The sequence below is a fragment of the Rhipicephalus microplus genome, chromosome 5, assembly GCF_043290135.1.
Source record: "Rhipicephalus microplus isolate Deutch F79 chromosome 5, USDA_Rmic, whole genome shotgun sequence".
NCBI classification, from domain to species: domain Eukaryota; kingdom Metazoa; phylum Arthropoda; class Arachnida; order Ixodida; family Ixodidae; genus Rhipicephalus; species Rhipicephalus microplus.
In genome coordinates, this window is record NC_134704.1 from 172,227,951 (window position 1) to 172,254,551 (window position 26,601).

The following is a 26,601-nucleotide window of genomic DNA, read 5'->3' on the forward strand; positions in this document are numbered from 1 at the left end:
TTGGCGCCAAGCTCACAGAGACCGACCAGACGCAGCCCTTTCTGTTCACGCCTTCTTCCTCAAGGCGCGCTCCCCGAGACAAGTTAAACGGCGCCGCTAACAAGGGCGTCTGGCAAAGAACAAGCTCCAGCTGTAGCCGAAAGAGAACAAGGTTTTCCGCGAAACATTGCTCTCGCGACAACAGGACACGCCCTTTCTAAATAATTTTCGATCTTTCACAAGGAGTTTTATGGAGCTCAAGTTCAGTATATTGGCGTGTCATATGTCAAGGGTTATTACATCATGTGCTAGGCATAACTGATGGGCAGGTACGAAGAAATCTGCATCAAGAAAGCGCACCGGAGAAGCAAGAGCGCATAGCAGTTCCTGCGCGTGGTGCGCGGCTTTCTCAGTACTATTCGGCAGCAGCGACACTACCTCTGGCAACGCAGAAGGCAGCAGGTGGCGAGGTGCGGTCACGCCATTCAACACTTCTAGTACACTCTAACTTGGGAAGCGGCCGTCGTCGGAACTATGGTGGTGGCGCTACTAAAGTAGGGGTGTCTTCAAATAAGTTTTTACATTTTTGGAGCTTGTATGCAACAAAAATAACGTATTTTTTTTAAAAAGGCGTACATGTAACTATACTTAACCCTACGTAAGTGCCTCCGTTATAGATGAAAGGCGTTTTGCACTCATTCAGCAGTTAACCCCTTCAAAACAAGGCATAGCCTCTAAAACTAGCTAACGACGAAATTGCCAATGTCAAAGGCCAAGGACAAAAACCCTTACCTCTTCGTAGGTAGCGCCAGCATAAATGACAGGTTTTTTACGCTCATCTGGCAGGCTAAGGAAATCTAGGAGGCTGTGGTGGTACATATAAATAGTTTTCCGTTTCAACGCTCCAGGACGTGCTTCTCCGTAGCTCAATGGTTAACAGCTCGCAGTCACGTTTCATAGGTTGCACGTACTAGTCCACGCGTCGGAGCCTTTTCTATTGATTTTTAACGCGATAGCGTTTCAGCCAATTCACGCTAGCGGCAAGCCTGCCGTAACGGCACCTTCCCTTGACCGGCGGCCGGTGCCACCCGCAGGAGCACTGCTCGAATAGGTGACCGGTAAAATGGGTAACCGCAGGGAACTGCAGTATACGACAGCTTCCGGTTCAACGCACCACACGGGTCAGCAGCGGAAAGCGGACATTTTTGTACTGCTTCGTTGAAGAAAGCAGCTCGCCGTGCAATGTCAGTGCTTCAAAGTTGTTTTTTTTTTGCCAACCGTGACTGTGACGATGACAAGCTACGAAAGCCATGAACGGTCGGAAACTTTTTGTCACACTAAAATGATGTGCAATGCTTTTATGCTGCTCGGGGGTGCTGTCAGTTTGGCTAGCCGATCAGTCGATACGCAAAACAGTTTTCCTTGTATAATACGGTACTGCAGATTAAAAGTCACCATTTTAAAGATCTCAGGCGATTGGGATGACTGTAGCAGTGTGCTAAGAGTTCATTTCGAGAGCGCTGCTTCAGCCGACATCGTCAGTCGATCGGCATGAAGCGCAGCACTTATTGAGCGCGTTGAGATATATTTTTTTATATCCATCAGCACGTTATAAGGCGCATTTCTTAGTCGACGTCAAATGCTTATTCGAACGCTGATCTTGGTTAAGCTGTGCGGCATGGCGGCACATATACAATGCAGTCAGACATAGACATTGCCGGATAATCGAAACCTGCGCTTGTTTAACGCACTTCTGCCTTTGTGTGCCGTCCTGGCGCAAAGTTTGACCTAGGTAAACGCCAATAGACTCGTCCAGCACTTCGTGTAAACTTACTCTTAATTGTGTGAAGCTTTCGCGTTTTTGTCCTATATATGGTGCAACGGCCATCGCTCATCTCGTATGGCAGGTAGATTTCACCCATGCGTTCCCATAATATATTTGCTAGGCGTCCCTACGCAACAATTTGTTTCGTGACATAATACTCGCAGTAAATTCATGCGTAAGCTTTTTGTTAGTGCGTAATATACACGTACTTATGATAAAATGGTCTCTGCACACGCTGGCTTCAACGTTCGGTACCGAAAGGCTGCCTGTTGCTGTGGCTCTCTTCACAGCAGTGGCCCACCTTATTTTTCTTTTTTTCATTCCAGGAGAATCAATACCTCCGTTTACTTCTTACCTTCAAGCTGGAGCAGCCAACGGATCAACAACCGACTATGGTTTATCAGAATGAAGATAAACGGGCGACCGCTTGCGCGTATCCTGAATAATCTGAGGCTTGCGGAGGAGCGCTTCGCCGTCGTCTACTCTTCTCGAACTGGAAGCCGGCAGCAGACGGTGCATCCCACAATCCCTCGCTCTTTTATTAGTCACTTATTGCACGGCAAGCTCCTCCGACAAACATGGCTGCCCTTCCGAATGCAGTGGTCGACCACCTCGGATCTATAAAACGGCCGCCATGCACTCTGTAGCTCGTAATTTCTGAACAAATGCTTCCAGTTGCTTTAAACTCATGTTCTTTAGCTTCGACAACACAGTACTCGAATTTATTAAGCACCGTTTTGGAGAACCATACTCAAATAATTGATGTTCAAGGCCTAAGCAAGCCTTCTCTAATCTTGGAAGGCATACAACACACGTTTTTTGTTGTTGCTAACGCTGCATAGCTAGCGCTACTTGTCCAAACGCCTGCTTTGGGGACGTCATTTTTTTTATGCTGGTCGCTTGTTTAAATACCGTACAGGTGAAAATGCTCTATTCACAGCGGGAATGTAGTCTTGGAAAAACACATATGACATATCGAGAAATCCGCGGCGCAAGAAGCAAGCAGCTCGAAGTGTCCCGCGTCACACGCAGACAATGCGGAGGGGCGAAAGCAGTCGACGCGGCTCAGCCATATCACCCCTCCGTAGCTGATTGGCTAAACCACTCTCCAGCAAACGGCACAAAAATGGGTCTCTGACACAATTTTCGAACTCCGAAGAACGGCAGACATGCGCGAAGCAAACAGCCGCGCACGGCTGCCTGAGAACGTCAAACGGCGAGGCATGCTTGCCGCTAGTGTGAACAGGCCCTCAGAGAGCTCGTGTCGCAGAAATTCTGCCGTCGGCATCGGCACCTTTGGTTGCGAGGGAAAAATTGTCCATGAGCGAAAAAACTGAGAAAGAAGCAAATAAAATGAACAATAAAGTCTTCGGTTCCATTGAGCATCGAACCCGGGTCATTCGGGTGGCAAGCAGGTATTCAATTACAAAGCTACCACGTTACTTTTTTCTCTTTATTACTTACTTTTGCTCACCATACAATAATAGCACAGTGCATAAAGAGTACATATAGCGGTAACAAACGGAACGTTTACATAGTGACTAGAATTCTTTTATACGAATAGGTGGCTCAAGATGTTCGAGCCACTATGAAATTGGGTCTTTAGTTTTACACTCTTCAATAACTGTGTGATCTTTTGGCGGAAATATTCACAAATGGGCAGTGTATTGATGTCAGCATGGCGGACTGCGATGTGCTTTTTCCAAATACTGTGAAGGCCGAGCAACATAACAGTATTATAAGGGGCTCCATCGTCTTATTCATTGACTGGAAAAAACTTGATCCCGTAGGCATTATCGGTAATTGTTTTTTATAGTTCTCTGCAGAGTTTCCTAGAAGAGCATTCTTCCCAACACTCCAGAAAGATATGTTCGGTGGTTTCAGGTTTACGACAGAGAAAACAGCGTGTTCCCCACAGTACAAACAGTCCTCTTTTTGGCATCCACGTTCTAACTGCTAGAGTACCTATATGAAGCTTAAAGAAAAATGATTGAACTAGATGGTACAGCCATTTTTTTTTACTCGGTCCAGTACATTTTGGCCATGTCCAGCAGGATACGAACTCCTGTAAAGTGCTACTAGTAAAACAAGGTCGAGAAGGTCTCTATACAACCTTTTTAGTTTTACTCCCACAAGATATTCACTTGAGAACCATGCCAATAAAAAATTGCAGGCGCCAACTACATCTTTTAAATAACCCTAAAGCGCCCCATGCACATAGTCCGTGGTGACAACGAGTGAAGGTAAAACTCTTCCAAGCCTCAGCTGAAAAACTGAACGTAGAAACGGGTCTCTTGTGTCTCGCAGAAACATAAAACTACTAACAATCTGTCCTAAAACCAATGTGACAGACTGAGACCACCGAAGCAAACACGACGAAAAAGATTAGTGCGACTAGACCGTTCCCACACTCATCCCCATATAAATACTGCAAACACACGGTGCAGCTTCTGCACGTTCATACGCGAGCAATGTAAAACCTGTAATGTGTACCAAAGTTTAGAGACAAAGAAAAGGTTACATATAGTGGCCCAAGCGAAAACCAAAAAGTCCCATCCTCTAACATTATCCACTTTTTCACGCATTTCAGTGGCTTGCCGCCACCAGTACGGCTCACTGTCACTATAAAATTCTGGTGGTACACCCAAATAATTTGCAGGCTGATTCACTCATGGCATGTTGGCAAAAACGTCTGGAGTCGAAGGCCTATGCCCATGCCAATATACCAAGCACTTTCTTCAGTTTACCCATCTCCCACTGGCCGTACAAAACTGTTTCGCAATATGGACTACTTCGTTAACGCGGTCGCGATCTGAACAGAAAACTACCACATCATTGATTGATTGATTTGTGGGGTTTAACATCCTAAAACCACCATATGATTATGAGAGACGCCGTAGTGGAGGGCTCCGGAAATTTTGAGCACCTGGGGTTCTTTAACGTGCACCCAAATCTGAGCACACGGGCCTACAATATTTCCGCCTCTATCAGAAATGCAGCCGCCGCAGCCGGGATTTGATCCCGCGACCTGTGGATCAGCAGCCGAGTACCTTAGCCACTAGACCACCGCGGCGGGGCAACTACCACATCATTAGCATGTGCAAGTAATTGCCGACTCTAAAAAAAGGAGCGAGTAAAAAGGGGGTCTTTTTGTCTCACAACAATAATCATCTATATTGCATTCCATCCTTGCGCTATCGCCCCACGCCCGGTACATTCCGGTCACGATGGACATGCCCATTATCAGGGTACATTGCATTCTCGATAGGAAAGTGGCCAGAGTCGAGTGTTCAAGAAAGGAAGCGCACGCAAGCCTGATGAAGATTATTGTTGTGGGACAAAAACACACCCTTTTTAGTCAATATTTTTTAGAGTGCACTTCATTCTCATGCAGTTTGAATCCATGGATGGCACTGCTGTTCATCACACTTACACAGGAAGGTTCTAAAAACAAACTGAAAAACAATGGTGAAAGAGGGCAGCCCTGACGCACGGAGCGTTGCAAGTTAATGCGCACCCCCACCAACTTAATAACAGTCAGTTATGTTGTACAGTCCTTATATGCCACAGCCACTCCCTCTTTCATAATTGAGGGAATTGAGGCCGGCCTGATGGGGAAGTTTTTTTTGTCTCGCCACCAATGTAGGTGGTGGGACAATCTGTTCATGGAATTTTGTAGACAAGCTCAGGGAAACTTTTTTTCGGCAGTCGGTCTTTTGGTCGTGGCAAAAATCGCCCGATTGTTCAGACGGGTTTGTGCACCACCTGAATGCCCTCTTTCCCCAGCACCTTGGACAATTGCCTTTGCGCGGGATTTGCCGCCTCTTTCTCCGTTCTCTTGTCCTGACATGTCTCCCCTCCTCCGCTGTCTGCCACGCTGGGGAAACGGAGTGGCGTTTAACCCCTTCACTTGGTAGCGGATGTTGACCGTGGCGCCACGCGCGGAGCCTCCCGAGAGGCTCCGTGCACGTGCGTCGGCAGGAGAGAGAGACCTTTCCGGGGACAACATGGCGGTAAGCACGCTTTTCTTTTCTGTCCGTCAGCTCCCTGTGGGGCTCGTTTGGACTTCGCCAACAGCGCCTTGCGCCCGCGGTGAACGCTTACCTTATGTCGCCCCCTTCCCTTCCGAACGCGAGGCCGAAGGGTGGTACGGTGTCCTAGTGCGTGGCCTAGCTACGCCGACCCGTCTCCCTCCGAAGCCAACGCGAGCGCCTTTGCCCTTGCTCGAACAACCGGGCCTTGGTCCCGGTGTCTCCGTGAATCACCTTTACTACGGAGACGTGCTGGCACCCTGTGTAGTACTTTTATACCCGTGGCGTGGATAAGCCTATTTGCTTTCCCGCGGCGCCTTTGCAATGGGTTGTACTGCGCTTGGTGTTGCCACAGACAATAAAGTGTTGCGACTTTGAGCAGTATCGTGTTCTCGCCACGGCGATGGTTAACGCATGCCCTGCGCCTCGCTAAGATCAGACCCACGCTAGTGGCCGTACTCCTTCGGGATACGGGTCACTACACTGGCGCCCCACGCGGTAACAAAAGCTCTAGCTTTTGACTGCTCTTAGCGAGTCAGTTCACCTGCGCGATTCGGGCCCGTCGCAACATGTCTGCTTCGTGGCATGCCGTGTTGCACAAAGAGGCCACCGCCTCTATCGACGGGCACCCTTCGGCGCTCGCCTGTGTCGTCACCCCTTGTTGTGGTGAATACACTCCTATGTGGTAGCTGACGCGCTATCTCGTGCCCCCTGTTCTCTGCCGAGAACCTGGATTTCGGTGCGACGGCCGCTCGCGGTGCCTTAACACATGCAAGCGTCGGGGGCAAAACAGCGGCGAAAAGGGGGAGTCCCCATGAGGACGACCTTGGCTGCTATCCAGGTAAGCGGCGCACTGCGTGGTGGCCGAGCGGGGGAACTTTCTGAAGGCCACTGTGCCGAAAGCGAACCCGTGACGCCGTGCACGCGGCGGTTCCTGCCGTCCTGAGTGGGCGCGATACCAGACTCCCCCATTTGGGAGAATGGGAATCACTTTCGGCAGCGAAGAGCTACTGAAGGCTCAGCAAAGTGATCCGTTTCGAGTCTCGGAGGCACAGAGCGCCGTTACGCTGCTTGTTCTGCGGCTGGCGCGATTAGGGGGCTGAAATAGCGTGTGCCACTGAGTTCCCAGCGGATTCATTTTGCTGGACCATGTAGGGCTCCTGCTGAACTATATAGCCACTGTCGACTAGTCAGTCCATCGACCCGTTTAAGATGGTTATGCCCAAAAGTCTGAGAGCCGCACTGTTGCGATCCTCTCACGACGAGCCCATGGCCGGTCACCTAAGTGGCAAGAAAGTTTTTGCAATCTGAGCAACATTGTCACCTGGCCCAGCATGAAGCGTGACTTTTATCGCTATTCCGTGCCTGCCACGTCTGACAAACGGTTGAACCAAGGGTCGGAAAGCCACCCGGTCTTATGAACCGCTTCTCAGTGAGCGTCCATGGCGCATACTAGTTGAAATATCCCCTTTGGGAAAACTCAGCCGTGCCCACATCGCAGACGTGAAGCACTTTGTCATGGGCTGACGAGCTCGCACCAGCGCCCTGCGGCACTTCGCGCTAGCAAGGGGCACACCCGGAGCGGCGGACTGCATTCAGACCCCGCACCGGTATAATCAGGAAGTGGTCACCTTTGTGATTTCGCGCCGCACGGCGGACTTCTCCGCAACCGAAGACCCTCAGTTTACTGTCTAGCCTCTGTGTAGGTTAGCTTCTTACGGCCTTTTCTCGTAAACAAGTTGACCCCGCCCAGTTTGCCGCCAGTGTTTATTTTCAAGTATTCATGTGTGTTTTATGTTTCTTTTGTCTAATATATTAGGTGTTATTTGTATTTTATGTTTTTTTTTAATTTTCTTTAGCCAGGTATTGAGTGTCATTTTGCTCTGTTTTACTTTTTTGTGTTTATTTCGTCTACCGCGAAGGGAGTGTGACCTTCAGTGTCGGTGCTTATGAGTGGAGAGAGAGACGAAGGACGCTTTGCGCCTACGCTCGCGCAGCCATCGGTGATGTGTGTGCATGCGTGCTTCTGTGCGCGTCGTGGCTTCCCCCCATCGACGCGGACACTAGAGGTGCTCGGGGCACTGACCTACTGACGCTGTGCTCTGCTCTCGGCTGTCGCTGAAGAAGCCCTGCTGCCTTTCCCAACATGGCTACTGCGCGAGGCCAGCTGAAAGCAGCTATATGCTGCTGGCAACGCCAGGGCGCCTCGCAGCCACTTCTGGTTTGGCCTCCCTGATCACTGGAAAGGCCCGGCTTCCCGCAACGTCCCAGCTCCATCATCGAGCCAGAAATGCGGGGCCTCCGAACCACAACAGAAGCGGCGTTCGTCGGACTCGTGGCTAATCAAGAGAAGCAACGAGCCATCAGAGAGCCCCTTCCGTGCCTCTGACCTCGCACTCAGGCATCGCAACCAGCGGACATTGTCACGCTCTTCCACCCCTCCGCGCGGTGGACGCTATCCCGCTTCAGCACCACGAACACTACTCCTACCTTCCTCTGCTCCCTTTCGCAATTATTATATAGTGTCATGTGTTTATTTTGTTATTAATGTTTCTTTTCTCTCCTTTGTAATAATTTTTAGCAGCAGTTGCAGAGCTGAACCGAGGTTAGCTGTCGCTCATAGCAGTGTCATTTTAACTGCATGGGTGACGTCCGGCTGTCTTTTTCAGACCGGTAAAGGGCAAATTTAGGAGAGGGGGATGTGGGAATTGAGTCTGGCCCGCTGCCTTTGCGCGGGCTTTGCCGCCTCTTTCTCCGTTCTCATGTCCCGACATGTCCCCGCTCCTTCACTGTCTGCCGCGCTGGGAGAGCGGAGTGACTTTTAAACCTCTCACCCGGTGGCGGATGTTGACTGTGGCGCCGCGCGCGGAGTCTCCCGAGAGGCTTTGCGCACGCGCGTCATGAGGAGAGAGAGACCTCTCCGGGGATAACATGGGGGTAAGCACGCTTTTCTTTTCCGTTCGTCAGCTCCCTGCGGGGCTCGTTTGGACTTCGCCAGCAGCGCCTTGCGCCCGCGGTGAACGCTTAACTTATGTCGGCCCCCCTTCCGAACGCTAGGCCGAAGAGTGGTGCGGGTTCCAAGTGCGTGGCCAGGCTACGCCGACCCGTATCTCTCCGAAGCCAACGCGAGCGCCTTTGCCCTCGCTTGAGCAACCGGGCCTTGGTCCTGGTGTCTCCATGGATCACCTTTACCACGTAGACGTGCTCGTTGCATCCTGTGTAGTACTTTTATGCCCGTGGTGTGAATAAGCTTATTTGCTTTCCCGCCGCGCCTTTGCAACGGGCTGTCCTGCGTTTGGTGTTGCCACTGACAGTAAAGTGTTGTGACTTTGAGCAGTATCGTGTTCTCGCCACGGCGACCGTTAACGCGTGCCCTGCGGCTCGCTAAGACCGGACTCACGCTAGTGGCCGTACTTTTTCGGGATACGTGTCACTACAATATTACAGCACACGTTTAGAAAATCCAAAACACTCATCAGAACGTCATGTGACACAAGATCAAAAGCTTTCTCTAAATCCAACTAAACCATTGCCACACATGTCTCAGCTACATCGCAGCATTCCAGAACAGCTCTTGCCTTATGTATATCGGTCACAATTGTGCGTCCTTTGATTCCACACGTCTGGTGTGGTCCTACTATTTCTTTTGTTACACCCTGTAATTGTGTAGCTAATATTTTTATAAAGATCTTGTAATCTACATTTGTTAAGCTAATGTGGTAATACGATTTTATTAAGCGGAGTTTAGTTTTATCCTCTGTTTTGGGGGATTGGAATAGTGTGTGCCGTCAGAAAGCTGGGAGGCAACATCTTATACTTGTAAGCTTCATTGAAAACGCTAGCCAAAATTGGGAAAAAAATCTGACCTAAACGTTTTGTAAAAGGCTGCGCTCAATCCAGCTGGTCCCTGTGACTTTCCCGAGTTTAGCGGTTAAATAGCTCTTTCAACTTAGAAGTTTTAAATGGGCACTTCCAACCCTAAAAACAAGACTTTCGGGCACTTTTGACATCAAAGGTAAGAATTTCTTCCTAAAAATTCCTACGTCAACCTTTGATCGCCTTAACAGATCTCGATAGTAGTTAGAAAAAACCTTTCCTATTCTCTTATTATCTATGTAAACGACACCATTGTGATGTATTTCTGCTATGTTATTTCTCTAGGCATATCTCTTCTCCTCACCCTGTGACCGTTTTGTTGACGCTTGACCAACCAACAACTTTTCAGCTCGAGCTCGAATTATAGCCCCCCCTATAACGCTCCATGTCAAAAACTTCCTGCTTATGCCTAGCCTTGCGTATATCTTCCCTGAATATTTCCGGTGATTTTGCTTCTTCCTCTAACAACGCAGTAAAATTATGTTTTAGAAATTCTTCCTCCTTTCTGTTCTCTCGTTGAATTGCACAAGCTCTTTTCATTGTCATTATCTTAATATCGCTTTTAAGATATTCCCACTGAATGCCGATCGTTATTTTGCTGCTTTTGTTAATTTTTCTGGCATGTTCTAGTACCTTCTCTTTAAAAATGTCGTCCTGCAGTAGCTGCGAGTTCAGCTTCCAAAGGTCCCAGGAAAACTTACTTTGTCTAGCGCTGCCACCGCGGATATTAAAGCTGATTAGACAGTGGTCCGTGAAAATGATTGGTTCGACTATGTATTTGTAACACATTGGTAATATACTCGCCGTTACCTAAGCTCTGTCCAGACGAGCATGACTGGAATTCTGAAAGTGCGTGAAATGAATGATTCGCCCCGTATCCAGACATTCCGCCACATCTTCAAGGCTATATCAGTTTATAATGTTGCTATGGGCTGCCGTACTGGGATGCCTATAAGGTGCACTGCTGGTCTTGTCATGTGCAGAAAGGACACAGTTAAAGTATCTCATTATTACAACCTGCCTGTCGCTATCGCAATATCCCTCTAGGGATTGGAAGAAATCACAGCTTTTGCACTGCACATTACATGCATACACAGTAATTACGCGCCAATTGGAAGAAAAGTACCTCAAGTCACATACTACTAACCTCCCCGATAAACTATATGTAACAGATTCAACTACCAGCCCCTGTATCTGGCGGACAAATAAAGCACAACCAGCTGAGGAACCAACGGCATGGCTTATACGAACACTGAACCATGAACTAAAAGGCCACACTATGCTCCCAGTCTCTCGTTCACCTTCAACTTTAGTTTCCTGTACAGTTATAACATCGAGATACGCTCTACAACTAGTCCATACAGGTGATTCTGTTTCTTTCTGCTAACGAGACCCCACACATTAAGTGACGCAAAACGGAAAAAGCTTTCCGTAGCCATGGTATGCGGTCGTCTGAGAATAAGGGCATGATGCTCACCACCACTCAGTGCAGCTGATCCTGCCAGCCACACCCCTCGATCCCCAACCTGTGACGCGCCGTCGATGCTACGAAGGCGACGCCGCCGCCGGACCCCAGTCCGGCGCGATAGCAGGCTGCGGGCGCAACGCCGATCGACGCGGTGGCAATGCTTTAGATGGTGGCTTCTCGACGCCAGCGTCTCGTGCAACGCAGTTCTCTCCCACGTCCCGTCGTGCCTATTTTCCTGTTGTGCCACTGGAAGCTTCCATAACCAAGTCATCCACTTGCAAATTTTAAGTGTGCATGCACTTTATAAGCGACCCCAAACCATCCACAGCCGTCGGCGGCGTCCGCAGTCTTCTCTCTATCTTTAAAAGAAAGAGGACTTGGCGGACCGCAGCGTGACGCTCTACCGAATAAGCCACGGACGCGACGCTGATATCGGTGTCAGTAACGCGCCTTATATCTTTAACGCCGCTGCGCGCGTCCCCCTCCCCCTTCGCTCGCTCCTCCGCTCTCCTCGCTCGCTGCAGCGGCGCGCGCACCCCTCTCTCCGCGCGCCCGCCTTCTCTCTCAGTCTCCCGTCGAGAGCGGGTCGTGTGATGGATGTCCCGGAGGCAACGCTACCATCAACAACGAATGCAGTACAACCGAATGCCAGCACTGCACCCGTCGTTGGAGGTGACGGTACCGCGGTGGTTTCGCCGACGTTGAAAGACAAGGCGGCGCTGCAAACGGGTAAGCGGGCGAAGCGTGCAGCGGATACCGAACTGCGTGCTCGCGAGGCCGAGTGCAAGCGGGCGAAGCGTGCAGTCGATGCCGAACTGCGCGTTCGCGAGGCCGAGGACAAGCGGGCGAAGCGTGCAGAGGATGCCGAACTTCGCGCTCGCGAGGCCGAGGACAAGCAGGCGAAGCGTGCAGCGGATGGTGAACTGCGCGCTCGCGAGGCCGAGATGAGGCGTCAGCATCGAGCCGCGAACGCGGTCCAAGAAGCGGAACGACAACGCAAGCGTCAGGCGGAGAAAGGCGATGAAGGCCGGCGTCAAGACGCCGCTCGCAATCGTCAACGGCGAGTGGACGTTCCCGAAGCCGTTCGAGCCAGTGAACGTGCCGCGCGGGAGAGGGTGCCAGCCCTGGACTTTGCTTGTCCGGACGCGCGTTTCAAACGCGACTTTGTGGATCGCAGCTTCGGTCAGAGCTGCGCCGTGTGTGACCGGCTGTGGTTCGATAACAACCTGAGCTGCATTTCCGGGGTGAGGAACGAGACCAACAGGTTGAACGCGTTGCGGGTTCTTTGGAACGAGTTCGGAAGACGGTCGGGCGAACACCGATGCGACGACATGGATGCGCAAGACCCGCGGCTGGCTCCCTTCGGTGCGTTCCGGGTGTGTGCGTCTTGCCGAGAGTCCCTGCTGGCCGGGCGGGTTCCGCCGTTGAGCAAGAGCCACGGCTACGCGTACCCACTTCGTCCCGCGAACCTCCCCGATCTGAACCCGGTAGAAGAGCGCCTCATCTCGCCTCGACTCTCCTTCATGGGCATCAGGCGGCTCACGCGGGGAAACCGTCAGTACGGCATTAAGGGACAGATCGTGAACGTGCCCATCGACGTTCCGAGCGTGGTGGAGTGTCTTCCGCGGCTGGTTCCCGAGGACGTTGCGATAGACGTGCACGTGAAGCGGAGGCTGGTGAGTCCGGCTACGTACAGGCGCGGACTGGTGAAGCGCGGTAACATCTTGGCGTGGTTGAAGCACCTGGAGCATGCGCCGCTGTAGGTCGCTAGCGGCGTGCGCATCGACTGCAGTCGGCGGGGTGTCTTCGATGACGATGATGCGGCCGTTTGTGAAGGTGAACGCGCCCAGGGGGGAGACGACGCGGATGACATCGAGACTGTCCCCGAGAACATAGATTTGGACGACCCCGTGCAACTAGCCATTGCCCTCAATGCCATGTCAAAGACAATCTTCTTTAATGAGGAGGGTGAGCAACGACCGCGCGCTCTCTTGATGAGAGATGATGGGGAGCGAAGCGGTGAACTGGACGATGCTGCTGCCACTGACAAGCTGATCGATCAGTCACATAGCCTGCACCTCGCTCCGGGTGAGAACCGCGTCCCACTGGCGCACTTCATGAATGCATATGCGGAAGAGCTCGCCTTCCCCACGATATACATGGGCGTGCCTCGCAAGATCATCGGTCCGCGTGCCACGCCATTCGCCATGGCCAGCAGCGAGACGGCGCACCTACCGGCGTGGAGCAACGCTGGAGCACGTCTTGTACATGGCCGCAAAGGTGATGCGGTACAACGTTGCGGAAAGCAACATGATGTTTCGCGCCCCGCCGCGGTGGTCTAGTGGCTAAGGTACTCGGCTGCTGACCCGAAGGGCGCGGATTCGAATCCCGGCTGCGGCGGCTGCATTTTCGATGGAGGCGAAAGTGTTGTAGGCCCGTGTGCTCAGATTTGGGTGCACGTTAAAGAACCCCAGGTGGTCGAAATTTCCGGAGCCCTCCACTACGGCGTCTCTCATAATCATATAGTGGTTTTGGGACGTTAAACCCCACATATCAATCAACATGATGTTTCGCACCAACGAGACCACTGGTTCCATCACGCGCGAGCAGCTCGAGAGTGGCGGTAAGAAGTTCCTGGAGGAGGTGCTGGACCGCGACCTCGCATTCATGCGGGGCGTTCCAAATACGGTCCAGTACTGGCAGGATCGTAGGAGTGAACTCTTCGCAATGATCCGCCAGTTGGGCAAGCCGCACACGTTCCTGACCATGTCCGCGTCCGAGCTCCACTGGGAGCGCCTGCCGCCAACACTTAAATTCATTAATTACACTTTAATCATCATCATCAGTAATAAAACTCCCAAGCATTTCCCCGAGGGTGAACATGGTTAAGTGCGAATGCACGGGGTGATGCTATGAGGGGGAGTAAAGTTAAAATCCGTTGGCATTCGCCAGTGAGTTAACGTAAACTCCCCCGTGGGATCAAATTGCGATTCCCAGGAACCATTACACCATAAAGGCACCATAGTGTGATTAATAAATATAATAGTGCGAATTAATAAATACCCCTCATAGCATCACCCCGTGCATTCGCACTTAACCATGTTCACCCTCGGGGAAATGCTTGGGAGTTTTTCTCCGGTCACGTCCTCCATTACCTTACTTGCTTCTGATGTCGGCGTCGCTGTCACTGGCGCCGAGCATAGAGTTTCTCAAAATCAACTAGGGGGCACCCTGGCGCTGTGATCGTTCAGCTACCATGGGAATGATGGCTAGTACACACATTTGCCTAGTCTTCGTACTTGCGGGCGGCGAATCGTACTTGCGGCTTCGTTTATTGCTGTGTTTTGATTTTGTTTTGAAAGAAAGATTCAACCCTTTAAACTTCGGGACCCAATTTGGAAAGGTAATTAAAAAAATAGGGTGATGAAGCGCAATCGTTGAACATTTGCCGATTTTTGTTTAATGAGAAAACAGCTTCAAGCCACACGAACACACACGGAGCCAAAAGCAGGCCACAAGTACGAAGTTCAGACAAATGTGTGTACTACCCACCATTTCCATGCTCGCTGAAGCGCCATGTGTTGCAGCTCCCATAGACACTAGCGCCAGAGTTTCCTCTAGTAAGTATTGTGGGAAACTCTATGGCGCCGGGGTTTCCGCAATGTTCATCACCATACGCTCTTTTAAATGCGAAGCATTTCTCAGCGAGCTTCGGCGACTTTGAGCGTATCTATCTATCTGTCTATCTATCTATCTATCTATCTATCTATCTATCAATGAATCAATCTATTTATCTAGCTATCTGTCTATCTATCTATCTATCTATCTATCAATGAATCAATCTATTTATCTATCTATCTATCTGTCTATCTATCTATCTATATAGCCTCCTACGACTTTTAGCTCTCCTGGCCGTTTCGTTAATGGTATAAATACCAAATTTTGTATGGCATAACATGACCGTCTGACGAGCATAATTGACTAGTCATAACATGACTACTATGACATGTATGCCAATATTGTCATGATTTATATTTCAAGCTCTTGCTGCTCTTGTGGTGGTTTCGTTCACATCACATGTTGCAAAATTGGCATGGTATGACATGACTGCATGGCGAACGTAAGTGACAGACCCTAATGTGGAAATCATGACATGCATGACATGTAAGTCGTTATTCATGACTACGCGCCACGCTCATGGTACGCTCGCAGTCGTTTCGCAAGCTTCACATATACCAAATTAAGTGTTACGGGACGTGAATGGATGACGAAGGTATGTGACTGGGGTAAACATGACAATCATTAGATGCGTGTCGTGTAACAACATGACTACCTGCCTCACTCATGATGCGCTCGCGGCCGTTTCACAAGCTTCACATATGCCAAGTTTGGTATTACATCACGTGAATGGATGGTGAAGGTATGTGACTGGTGCAAACATGGTAACCATGAGGCGTGTCATGTAAGAACATGACTACGTGCCACACTCAAGGCAACAAAACACTTCAACGTGACCCGGCAAGTGGGCGCGCCGGCGTTTGTTTCGTCGCATCACGCTGGCGATGCCACGCCAGGCGCCGATCTGTCTGGCATATACGCGCAAGCGCAAGCCGCGGTGCGTTGCTATGACGCATGCGTGTTTTAGTGCGGCCGGCGTCCTTCCGCCACGAAGCTAAGCAGACGCGGTGCTGTCTAGGAAACGTCGTCGGCGCGAAATGCAGCATGTCGCATTTGGAGAAGATTGCCGCCGGGCCTCGCCAACAGACGCTAGTCGCGCCTAGTATCAGACAATAGAGTGCTCGCGTTTTGCTAGCGTCGCATCGCACGCCCAGGATGGGCGCACGTCAACGTTACGTGCGCTCACCGCTGTTTCGCTAGCTTCACATATACCACGTTTGGTATTACGGGCCGTGAGCGGACGACGATGGTATGGGACACGTCCAAACATAGTAATCATGATATTCATGTAGTTTAAAACATTACTACATGCTACGCTCATAGCGTGCTCATGGCTGTTTCACTAGCTGCATATATACCAAATTCGATATCAGGTGACGTGAATTCGTGAGGAAGGTAAACGACACGTCCAAACGTGATAATCATGACACTAAAGCCACGTACGGCATCATTTACTTCCACTTCGTAATGTTGTGCTGATTTTGAAGTTACATATCAAGCTTCCTAATTCGTGCTTCGCATATTAGCGATTCCCACTGTACGTGGCATCTGCGGGACTCGCTCACTGGATCCCGTGCCGAGCGGTTGTGTCTTCGTGATCTCTGGCAACAGCGCAGCTCTGACCGACTGGGTTGGTCTTACGCCACCTTCTGCCGCTGGTCCCATACGACGACGTCAGCGCAGCTCTGGCCGACTGGATTAGCCCTATGCCATCTCCTGTCGCCGCAAGAGCTCTCGCAAGCGGTGCCCCGTCCTCGGACACCTGTGACTGTGTTTCCATCTTTTCTATATCTCTTATGTCGTCGCTCACTGTCCTTGCGCATCTCTCTCTCTCTCTCTACCTTTATTCTTATCGTTTTAATCCCTCCTCACCCCCATTCCTTGTGAGGTACTGTTGAGGTGTCGCATGCTGATGCAGGCAGTTACGGGGCTCACGTTTTTCTTCTTTTCTCTTTAAAATAACATGAGTACGTGGAATTTGCCAATTTTTTTCTGTTTAGGAAGTAAGAGAGACGCTAGCTGCGCGTCCCTTCGTGTCTTGATTGTTTGCAGGCTTCGGCGTGCTGCCAGCGACCTCTTCGGCATCGGCCTTGACTTTCACCACAATGTTTCTGTTGTACTTACCGGGCGCACAAAGGTCACTGTATTTGTTGTAGTCTCCGTTTGCAAGAAGAGCACGCTTTTCAGACAGCAATGTAACAACTGAGACGCTTATTCGCGCTCATGTGTACTTGTGAGTACGTTTCGTGCCTCACTTTTGCGTGAGAAACGCGGTCACGTTTCGTTCTACTTGCCATTCAGCGCGTGTCTTTCTAATTTGTTTCTATCGCGTTCATTGATTCAACTTTACGGCAAAGGTCTGACTCTTTTGAAACTATTTACTAGTGAAAGAGATAGGGGAAACCTTAATTAGGGACTGGCCATGTATAAATTCTACAAAGAGTCCCTAGTCAGGGACCCCCGTGGCTTCCGCGGTGGCATGCACCCTGGCCACGAAGGCTCTTTGACACTCCAAGGTGAAGCAGCCGAGCAGGGCAGCCTCCCAGCTCTCTCGGGTAGGGGGTGAAAGGAAGTGACTGGGGGGACCGCCGGGTTAGATTGGCATGACCACACTATGTGGAAAGTACCCGCAAGCGGATTATCACAGTGTGGGCATTCCCCGGGGAAGGCTGCCTTGAAATGCCTATGTATTTCCGGTACAATAGTTGTATGTGTAAAGGCGTAACAGCAAGTGCTCGTCCGCCTTATTCAGGCCCGTCACAGGGGGTGGTAATCGGAGCCTGTTCGATTTATACATCGCTGTGATCTCGCGAAAGGAGGTGACTGGATTAGGTTGTTAATATTCAGACAATGGAGGACGAAAAGGCTCTCGGCAATCAACTGTGCGGGCTGAGGCATCGGTAGCCTCGTTACCAACTGGTTCTGCGTGAGCTAGTGTTCAGTTGACTAAACGTCTGTTTGGGCGGTTCAAGTGATAACAACACTTTAGGATCCGAGCAGCCCGAGTGGTGATGCTACCTTTTGTACCATTTCGGCACGCACTTGGCGACTCGGTAATGATGATCTTAGCTTCCGGGTCCACTGTGGTGAAAGCTACGGCGACTTCTTTCGTGTAAGTAATATAAGGGGTTTTAAAAGTGAGTCCTTGAACGGGAACGTTTCGATGGACTACGGCTGCCGTGTACCGCCTTCCGTGGTGAGGGCCAGACGTGTCCGTGTAGAAGACTGCAAAACGGTGATGTACGGTGATGCACGCTGATGTACGAGCAAGGCCTTTTCGAGTGGGATGCTTGAGAGACGCGTTGTATCACCTGCGTCTGCTCCCTGAAGTGGTCGCCTTGGGTGCCTACCAGATGAACTACGTTTGGGCAGTAACTTTCAGAAAGAACGAAGAGACCAGAAGACATCTTGCAAGCAGTGACGTTAAAGTGAAAGGTCAACGTTGTGTCGTCGTTGACCCGGCAAGTAAGGGTTTCCGCATCCAATAAGGATCTCCGCTTTGGTACAACATAGCCGACGAAGACGTCAGGGTGGCTTCTCTGCCCTATGGCCGGGTCACAGACATCACTCGTGAGCGATGGTGCGTGAATGGCATCATGGATAAAGGGTCAACAACGAGAACTGTTACTCTGAAGCTTAAAAGTGGCATCACCATCGAGAAACTTCCCCATCAATTGCGAGTTGCTGGTGAACAAACTCTCATGGTCGTCCCGTGTAGAGCTCCACTGTGCCTGCGATGTGGAAATACTGGCCATATTCGCCGAGATTGTCGTGTCACGAGGACGTGGTCTGCGCTCTAACGTACGCCAGTGGTACGGCATCTTCCGGGATAGCGACGAGTGAAGACACTGTGTAGCTCATGAAAAACGAGGCCGATGCCGAGGAGGTCGCTGGCAGGTTACTGCCCAAACGTGGTTCATCTGGTAGGCACTCAAGGCGACCACTTCAGGGAGCAGACGCAAGTGCTACAACGTGTCTCTGAAGCATTGCACTCGAAAAGGCCTTGCTCCTACAACACCGTGCATGAAAACCGTCTTTAAAACAGAGCGTCCACTGGGCAGATTAGCAGAATGAAATGGTACTCGTCATTTTCTATTGCAGCGTTCCTGTTACCGCGACCCGGCTCGACCACTTCAACGGCTCCAACGGCGCACGACATGCTGCGTCTGAACGAGCTACGACGTTGATGGATGGAAAAACTTTATTTCGTCAGAAAGCAACTGAGCATGATTCCGTGTTAGATGGCCATCAACCCAAGGTTGGCGGCGACCTGTGTGGCCCACTCCACGACCCTTAACTGGACGACTGGGTCTGAGCTGGTCAACACGGCCTCCCAGTGCTCAAGAGAGGAATCACGCATAATATCCACCGGCGGCGGCACTATGCTACATTTCCAAAGTATGTGATCATAAGTTGCCACAGCCTGACACCATTTGCATTGCGGCCTAATCTCCTCCGGGTACATTTTGTTCAACACGTAAGGGTTGGGAAAAGATCGCGTCTGCAGTTTTCTGCAGACGCATTCCTGCGCCTTAGTCAACCGCTTGTGCGGGGGCGGATAAAACCTCCGCTCTAGTTTATAATGATTCGTTATGTCATGAAAGGACACCAGCCCATCTCTCGCGGACCTCCCCGGAACTGGCGGCTCACCTACCCGGCTGACAAAACCTCGAGCATTCAGGTGAGCCGCCTCGTTCCCAGGGTTCCCAGAGTGTGCTGGTACCCAGACAATTTCTATTTCTCTCATTTATCGTCCCGTGGCCCCATGCAGAAATCGTGCGGCGGTCGCCGATATTCTGCCCCTCGCCAGATTTCAGATGGCTGTCTTTGAAGCACTGAAAATCAAATCTGACTGCGAATTAGTTATAGCTAGCGCTATTGCCGCTTCCTCTGCAGTTTCCTAGGAGCGGGTTTTGACCGATCCAGAGGCGACCAAGCGCCCCCACCTGTCCACCACGACAATCACAAAAGCGTCTTTGTCCTTATATTCTGCAACATCTGTATAGACTGCCGCTTTGTACTCGCCGTACTCAACGTGTAAAGCTGTGGCTCTTGCCTGCCTGCGCTGCGTATGGTGAATCGGATGCATATTTTTGGGCAAAGGTTTTATGTACGGGGCCTTATGTAACCCTCGCCGCACCTGAATTTTAGTGTCCCCAGTGGGAGCCTCTGCTCCAATGCCAATCCTTTCCAATATAATCCTGCCCGCTTTGGTTGTCGAAAGCCTAGCGTGCTGCATCACCAGATGCGCCTCCCTTAATTCATCCAGGGTGTTGTGTACCCCTAGTTTTAACAGCCTTTCTGTAGGCGCGTTGTTAGGCAACGCAAGCGCTGCCTTGTAAGCTTGCCGGATCATAGCCTCGACCTTACCTTTTTCTGCGGCATCCAACTTCATATAAGGTGTCGCGTAAGTAATCCTGCTGAGCACAAACACCTGCACCAGCTTACAGAGTTCCTTTTCTTTAACCCCGCTCTTACGGTTAGCGATTCTTCTGATTAGCCTGACAGTAGCATTGACCGTGGTCTTAAGTTTTTCAAGGGCCACCCTATTCTTCCTGTTAGTTTGCAAATATAGGCCACGAATTCTAATCGTTTGAGCTTCAGCTACCGGCCTACCCCCTACCTTTACCTCTAACGGCGGTGGCGGAACATAGTGTCTTGCATGTAGCCCTCTGGGTTTGTCCCGAACCGCAAATTGGATTGGATAAACTTTTATTTGGTCCTCCAAAACACAGATCACTGTGTTGCGGGCAGCTCCCACGTGGGGACTGAGATGCCGAGCTCCTCAGCCGCCTCGCGGGCTTGGTGGACAGCCCAGAGCTGATCTGCCAAGGATGAGCTGCGGATTGCCGCCTCCCATCTGGCAGAGGTGATGTTCGATATATGAGCGAATTTGGTGCACTGCCAGAGCATGTGTTCTAATGAAGCTATTTCCCCACAATGTGGACAAAGATTACTTGGGTATAGGTCAGGGTACATGATGTGTAACATTTAACATTTTCAAAGTAGGGTACATCCGCGTTTGCAAAAGCCTTAATGTAAGTGCTTGAGGCCGGGTTAGATTTTTGTGAGGTGGAGGGAAAATCCTTCTAGACAGGTAGAAATGTTTAGTGAGCTCGTTATATGTTGTAAGAATTTCCCGGTTATCCCCTTCACCGCTAGAACGCATCCCCGGGGAGGCGCGGTTGGAGAGTTCTCGCGCCGCCTCGTGTGCTGCTTCGTTGAGATTGGGAGGGGAATCGTTGATTTGTCCAAGGTGAGCTGGAAACCAACTCAGAAGATGATGTGTTATGTTCTTGCCTTGCAGTATTTTCAGCGTTTGTTCACAGATCGTCCCCTTGGCGAACGCACGTAGTGCTGCCATGGAATCACTGTAGACCACTTCAATGTTATCCATCTTGAGTGCTAAGGCGATGGCCACTTGTTCCGCAATGATTGGGTCTTTCGTCCTGACCGTCGCTGAGTTAACGACATGGCCAGCCCCATCGACTACCACTGCCACAAACGCTTTCCCATTGGCGTAGGAAGCCGCGTCAACAAATACGACCCCTCGTTCCTCGTTTGAGACTTGACGAAGTATAGTCCTGGCCCTCGCTACTCTTCTTCCGACGTTGTGTTCTGGATGCATGTTTCTCGGTATAGGAGATACCGTGATAGTCTCCCTGATGTTGTCAGGGATATCATTGTAATTGCGTCTGATTGCTATTGGGTTTTGGCCCAGCTCCTGCAGGATCATTCTCCGCGACCTTGTAGTAGATAACCTTGCAAACTGTGCTCTCTCTTGGGCTTCTGCTATTTCTTCGAGCGTGTTGTGTATGCCAAGCTCAAGCAGACGCTCGGTGCTGGTATGTATGGGTAGGCCCAGGACCTTCTTGATAACTTTCCTGAGGAGCACATTCAGTGTCTCGGACTCTGCTCTTGACCAGTTGTGCATTGCTGCCTCGTATGTGAAGTGACTTAGAACAAACGCATGCATCAACCTGATGAGGTTGTCTTCCTTGATCCCATTTCTTTTGTTGGCCACTCTGCGTATGAGGTGCACCGCACTGTCTGTTTTCCGAGTTAACTTGGCTATAGATTTGCTGTTGGCGCCGGTAGACTCTATCAGCATTCCCAGGACTTTGATGGAGTCGACCCTCTGGATGGCATCCCTTTGATTTGTACGGAGATGGATGTCTATCTGGTTTAACGGCTTCCATCCCCTGGGCTTTGGTCCCCGGCGTGCAGTCCGATAAAGCAAAAGATCTGACTTACACGAAGAGCACTTGAGCCCGGAAGGGCGAAGGTAGTCTTCTACGGTGTCAATCGCCTCTTGCAGAGCGCTCTCAATCTGCCCCTCGCTTCCACCTGTGCACCAGATGGTAATGTCATCTGCGTAGATGCTGTGCTTCAATCCTTCAATGCTCGATAATTTCTTTGACAGTCCAATCATGGCAATGTTAAACAGCATTGGTGAAATCACTGCCCCTTGTGGCGTGCCCCTTGCTTCTAGTTCGATTTCTGCGGTCTCGATATCTGCAATCTTCATCACGGCTTTCCGATCTGTAAGAAAGGACCATACATAGTCATAGAAGGCTTTCCCAAGACCAAGCTTGGAAATTGCTTCGAGTATGAATGAGTGGTGGATGTTGTCAAACGCTTTTTCTAGATCTAGGCAGAGAATGGCTCTCACGTCTCTGGTTTCATTGTCAATGACCTGGTGTTTGATAAGCTTCAATGCATCTTGTGTGGATAGCCCTGCCCTGAATCCAACCATATTGTGTGTATATATGTTGTTATCTTCCAAGTACTTGTTTACCCTGTGCAGTATGGCATGTTCTGCGACCTTGCCGATACATGATGTCAAGAATATTGGCCTCATGTTGTCCAAGTTAGGGGGCTTTCCTGGCTTAGGAATAAGGATCGTGCTGGCCAGCTTCCACTACTCTGGCACCCTGCCTTCTTTCCATGCTGAATTGATCATATCCCTCAGGGTTTCAATTGAATCGTCATCAAGGTTACGCAGGGCCTTGTTTGATATACCGTCCGGGCCAGGGGCCGACCTGCCGTTGAGATCATGCAAGGCTCTTCTGATCTCCTCGATGTTAAAGTCGCCCTCAAGACATGGATTTGGCGTGCCCTGGTACTGTCTACTTGGTGGTGCCAATCCTCTTTTGATTGGGAGGTACTTATGCACGAGCTGCTGGACAACTTGCTGTTCTGTAGTGCGCCCTATCTCTTTATGCAAAATTCGAGCAATGACATGCTTTTGATTTGTTTTGGTGGTGTTTTCGTTGAGGAGATGCTTTAACATATTCCATGTCTTGCCATTGCGCATCTGACCATCGACGGAGTTGCAGATTTCGTCCCATTGCTGCCTCGATAGTGCGCGACAATGTTCCTCGACTGATCTGTTTACCTCAGCTATCTTCTTCCTCAGTCTTCGGTTCAGGCGCTGACCCTTCCAACGGTTCAGTAGTGCTTGCTTTGCCTCAAGAAGATGAGCAAGCTGGCTATCCATTCTTTCAACCGGAAGATCGGTGGTAATGGTGGAGGAGACGGATTTGATGTCATCTTTAATCTGTTTGACCCACTGCTCCAAGCCTTGTCTGTGGCCATCTTGTTCCCTTTCCATCCTTATCTTCCTGAACTTATCCCAGTCTGTGAAATGGAATTCTCTCTGCTTTTACGCTCCACGGAGAAGGTAGTGGCAAGAATGCAGTGGTCACTCCCTAGGTCTACAGCAAGGTTCATCCACTGGGCCTTCTTGATGTTCCTTACAAATGTAAGGTCCGGGGTGGAATCCCTGCAGCAAGATGTACCAAGCCTTGTAGGTAGGCTGGGGTCTGTGATTAGGGTGAGATCAAGTTCACTGGCACTTTGCCAAAGTCGATTTCCTTTCCCAGTGTTGTACTTGTAACCCCATGTATGATGAGGAGCGTTGAAATCACCTGCTGTGACGAGTGAACATTCCCCGGCGATATTAACAGCTTTCTTTAGAACCGTCTTGAACCCTTGCTTTTGTTCCTTTGGACTGCTGTATATATTAGGAATGAAAATGCTCTGACGGTTGCTGGTACCCGGCACGATCTCTACCAAGACGTGTTCCAATCGGCCTGCTTCTATCTTGAGGTCATGGGTTACGTGCGTTACTAATCAAGGTGGACGATTGGGCGAGTTGGTGATTCATGATCGACGTATGTAACTGCGCGGTAGTAAACACGGACGACAAGAAGATACAAGGACAAGCGCAGACTATCAACTGAAGGTTTATTTTTCACAAACCACATATATATGACTGAAACAGAAACAGAAAACACGAAAATCTACAAAAAATGATGACTTAGCACTTAACAATCGACAAAACGTGAACGTTTGACAAAAGCAGATTCAAGGACCATGTGCGCCACTTGCCAGATACCGTAGCTCTTTATCTAAAAGAGCTAACGACGGTTTGCTGACGCAGTGTTCTGGTTCCCGTGCCATTTTTTCCGCTTCGACAATCATACGGGTATGATCGTCTTTGTGCCTGAACATTACGACCGTGCTTTCGAACTGCGCAAGGCAGCCACACCTACTGACGTGCTGAGCTAAAAAACCCTCATTGCCAGTGCGCACATTGCGTGCGTGCTCGCGCAGGCGCTCATTTAGGCATCTCCCAGTCTGCCCGATGTAACACGCACCACAAGATAGCGGAATTCTATAAACTACATTCATGTCACATCTGACAAACTGGGTTTTATGCCTGACAGTGCAAGCTTGTTTGGGCCTATTGTTTACACATGTCATTTTGGCTAGCTGAGAGAGCTTGTAAGGTGCCGAAAAAACGACCTTTACGCCCATGCGCTGTCCGAGCTTTTTTATCTTGTGAGATAGCTGGTGCTTGTAAGGGATTACCGCGACTTTGTCACGTTTGCTTTTGTCTCTGTCATTAGTGCTCTCTCTGCTTCTGGGCTTTTTCTTCTTTTTTATTGTTTCTGCCACAGAAATGAGAAGCGAATCCGGGTAGCCAGCTTCTTTCAGACGCTCAACTTGATTTTGGAAGCTTGTTTCCATCATATGGAAACATGATCTGTCCAGGGCATTAGTGAAGCAGGAGTTCACTATGCCTCTCTTAACCAATTTGCTATGCGCTGATTTAAAAGGCAAAAGCGGTTTCATAGCGCGAGGCTCATACATCCAGCATGCGTGATTCACGCTGAACAAAAGTCTCATGTCTAGGAAGCGAATCGAGTTTTTCACTGGGAGTTCATGGGTCAGTACGAGTGGACTCAAGCAGTCACTAAAAACTTCAATGACATCAGATGACAACCCCATTACTCTAGCAGATTCACACTTAAAAACCACCAGGTAGTCGTCGACGAACCTGAAAATCCTCACAACTTCCTGGCAACACAGCCGCTCTTTCAAGTTCCTGTCGAACTTCGCAAGCAACAAATCACTCAGAATCGGTGCAATCGAAGATCCTATTGACACGCCATTATTTTGATAAACATCACCGTTCCATTCTACATAGGTAGAGGTCAGATAGGTAGCTAGCAGGTCAAGAAAACTGCTAACACTGACACCAGCTGCATTCTGGAACGTTACGTGGCCCATTAGATCAACACATTCTTCTATGCATGAATACAAAGCGTCACGAGGGAGAGAATAATATAAATCTTTGATATCTATGGAAAAAGCACTTAAAGTGTAGTTAGAATACTCTTTGAAGAATTCAGTGACCACCCTTGAATTCCTGACTAGAAAGGGATCATTAATCTCTAAAAGTTTCAACTTTTTCTGCAAAAACATCCCTAAGGCGTTTTGCCAAGAACCCTTCTCTGTAACAATGACACGAAATGGCACGTCGACTTTGTGTGTCTTTGCCGAAAAAAACATCTCTAGGGCCAACTTCTCACTTTTTTCTATCTTTCTTGCTATTTCAGACAGGTTAAGCTTCGTGCACAGTTTTTTCGCCTTAGATTTGACTTTAACCAGGTCAATACCACTGCACTTTTGGAAGACGGATGTGACCGCACTTACAGCTTTCTTCAGGTACAAGTCTTTGTTGAGGACCGCGAAGCCTCCCTCCTTATCCGAAGGCACCACGCACAGTTCGTTGTCTCGTAGATGTGAAATTGTCCTGCTTAAAGGAAGACTACTTGCGCACGGCTTAACTTGCTGCAGCACATCAACTCCTTCAGACACGCACCTGTTACAGTCTTCTTGTGGAGCAAGGCTTGAAACACGTCTCACTATGGCCAGAAGATCCGGTGCGGTGTACTTCTTGTCTATGGCATACTTGGGGCCTAAGCTCAACGTCCGCCGCACGAAGTCTGGAAGAACTACGTCACCGCACGTGTGCACAACACCTTTGAAGCGCTGCTTCGCCGCGATTCCAGAGCGTAGCCTCCTGAGTTCACCTGCCCACAGAGTGTCTGTGGTATGCTCGATGCATGCTGTGAACTCCTTCATTCTTCGTCTTTTGATACTGGGACTGGCCTCCTGTTGAAGCTGAAGTTGCAGGGCTTCTCTATACAGGCGGGCCTGTCTATTCCACTCTGATCTGAGAATCTTACAAATCCGGAGACCATGGCTGCTGGAGGGGTTGACGCCACCGAATAATCCTTTCACGTCTGAAGGCAGCTGCTTCTGTCGAATGTGGAACGCGAAAGCACGGGCACGGCAGGTAGCCAGTGCGACGAGGGTGATGAGTATAGACGGAAGAAGGGTTAGGGACGAAACACTGCCCGAAGAACTAGAAATGTAACTAATCAAGGTGG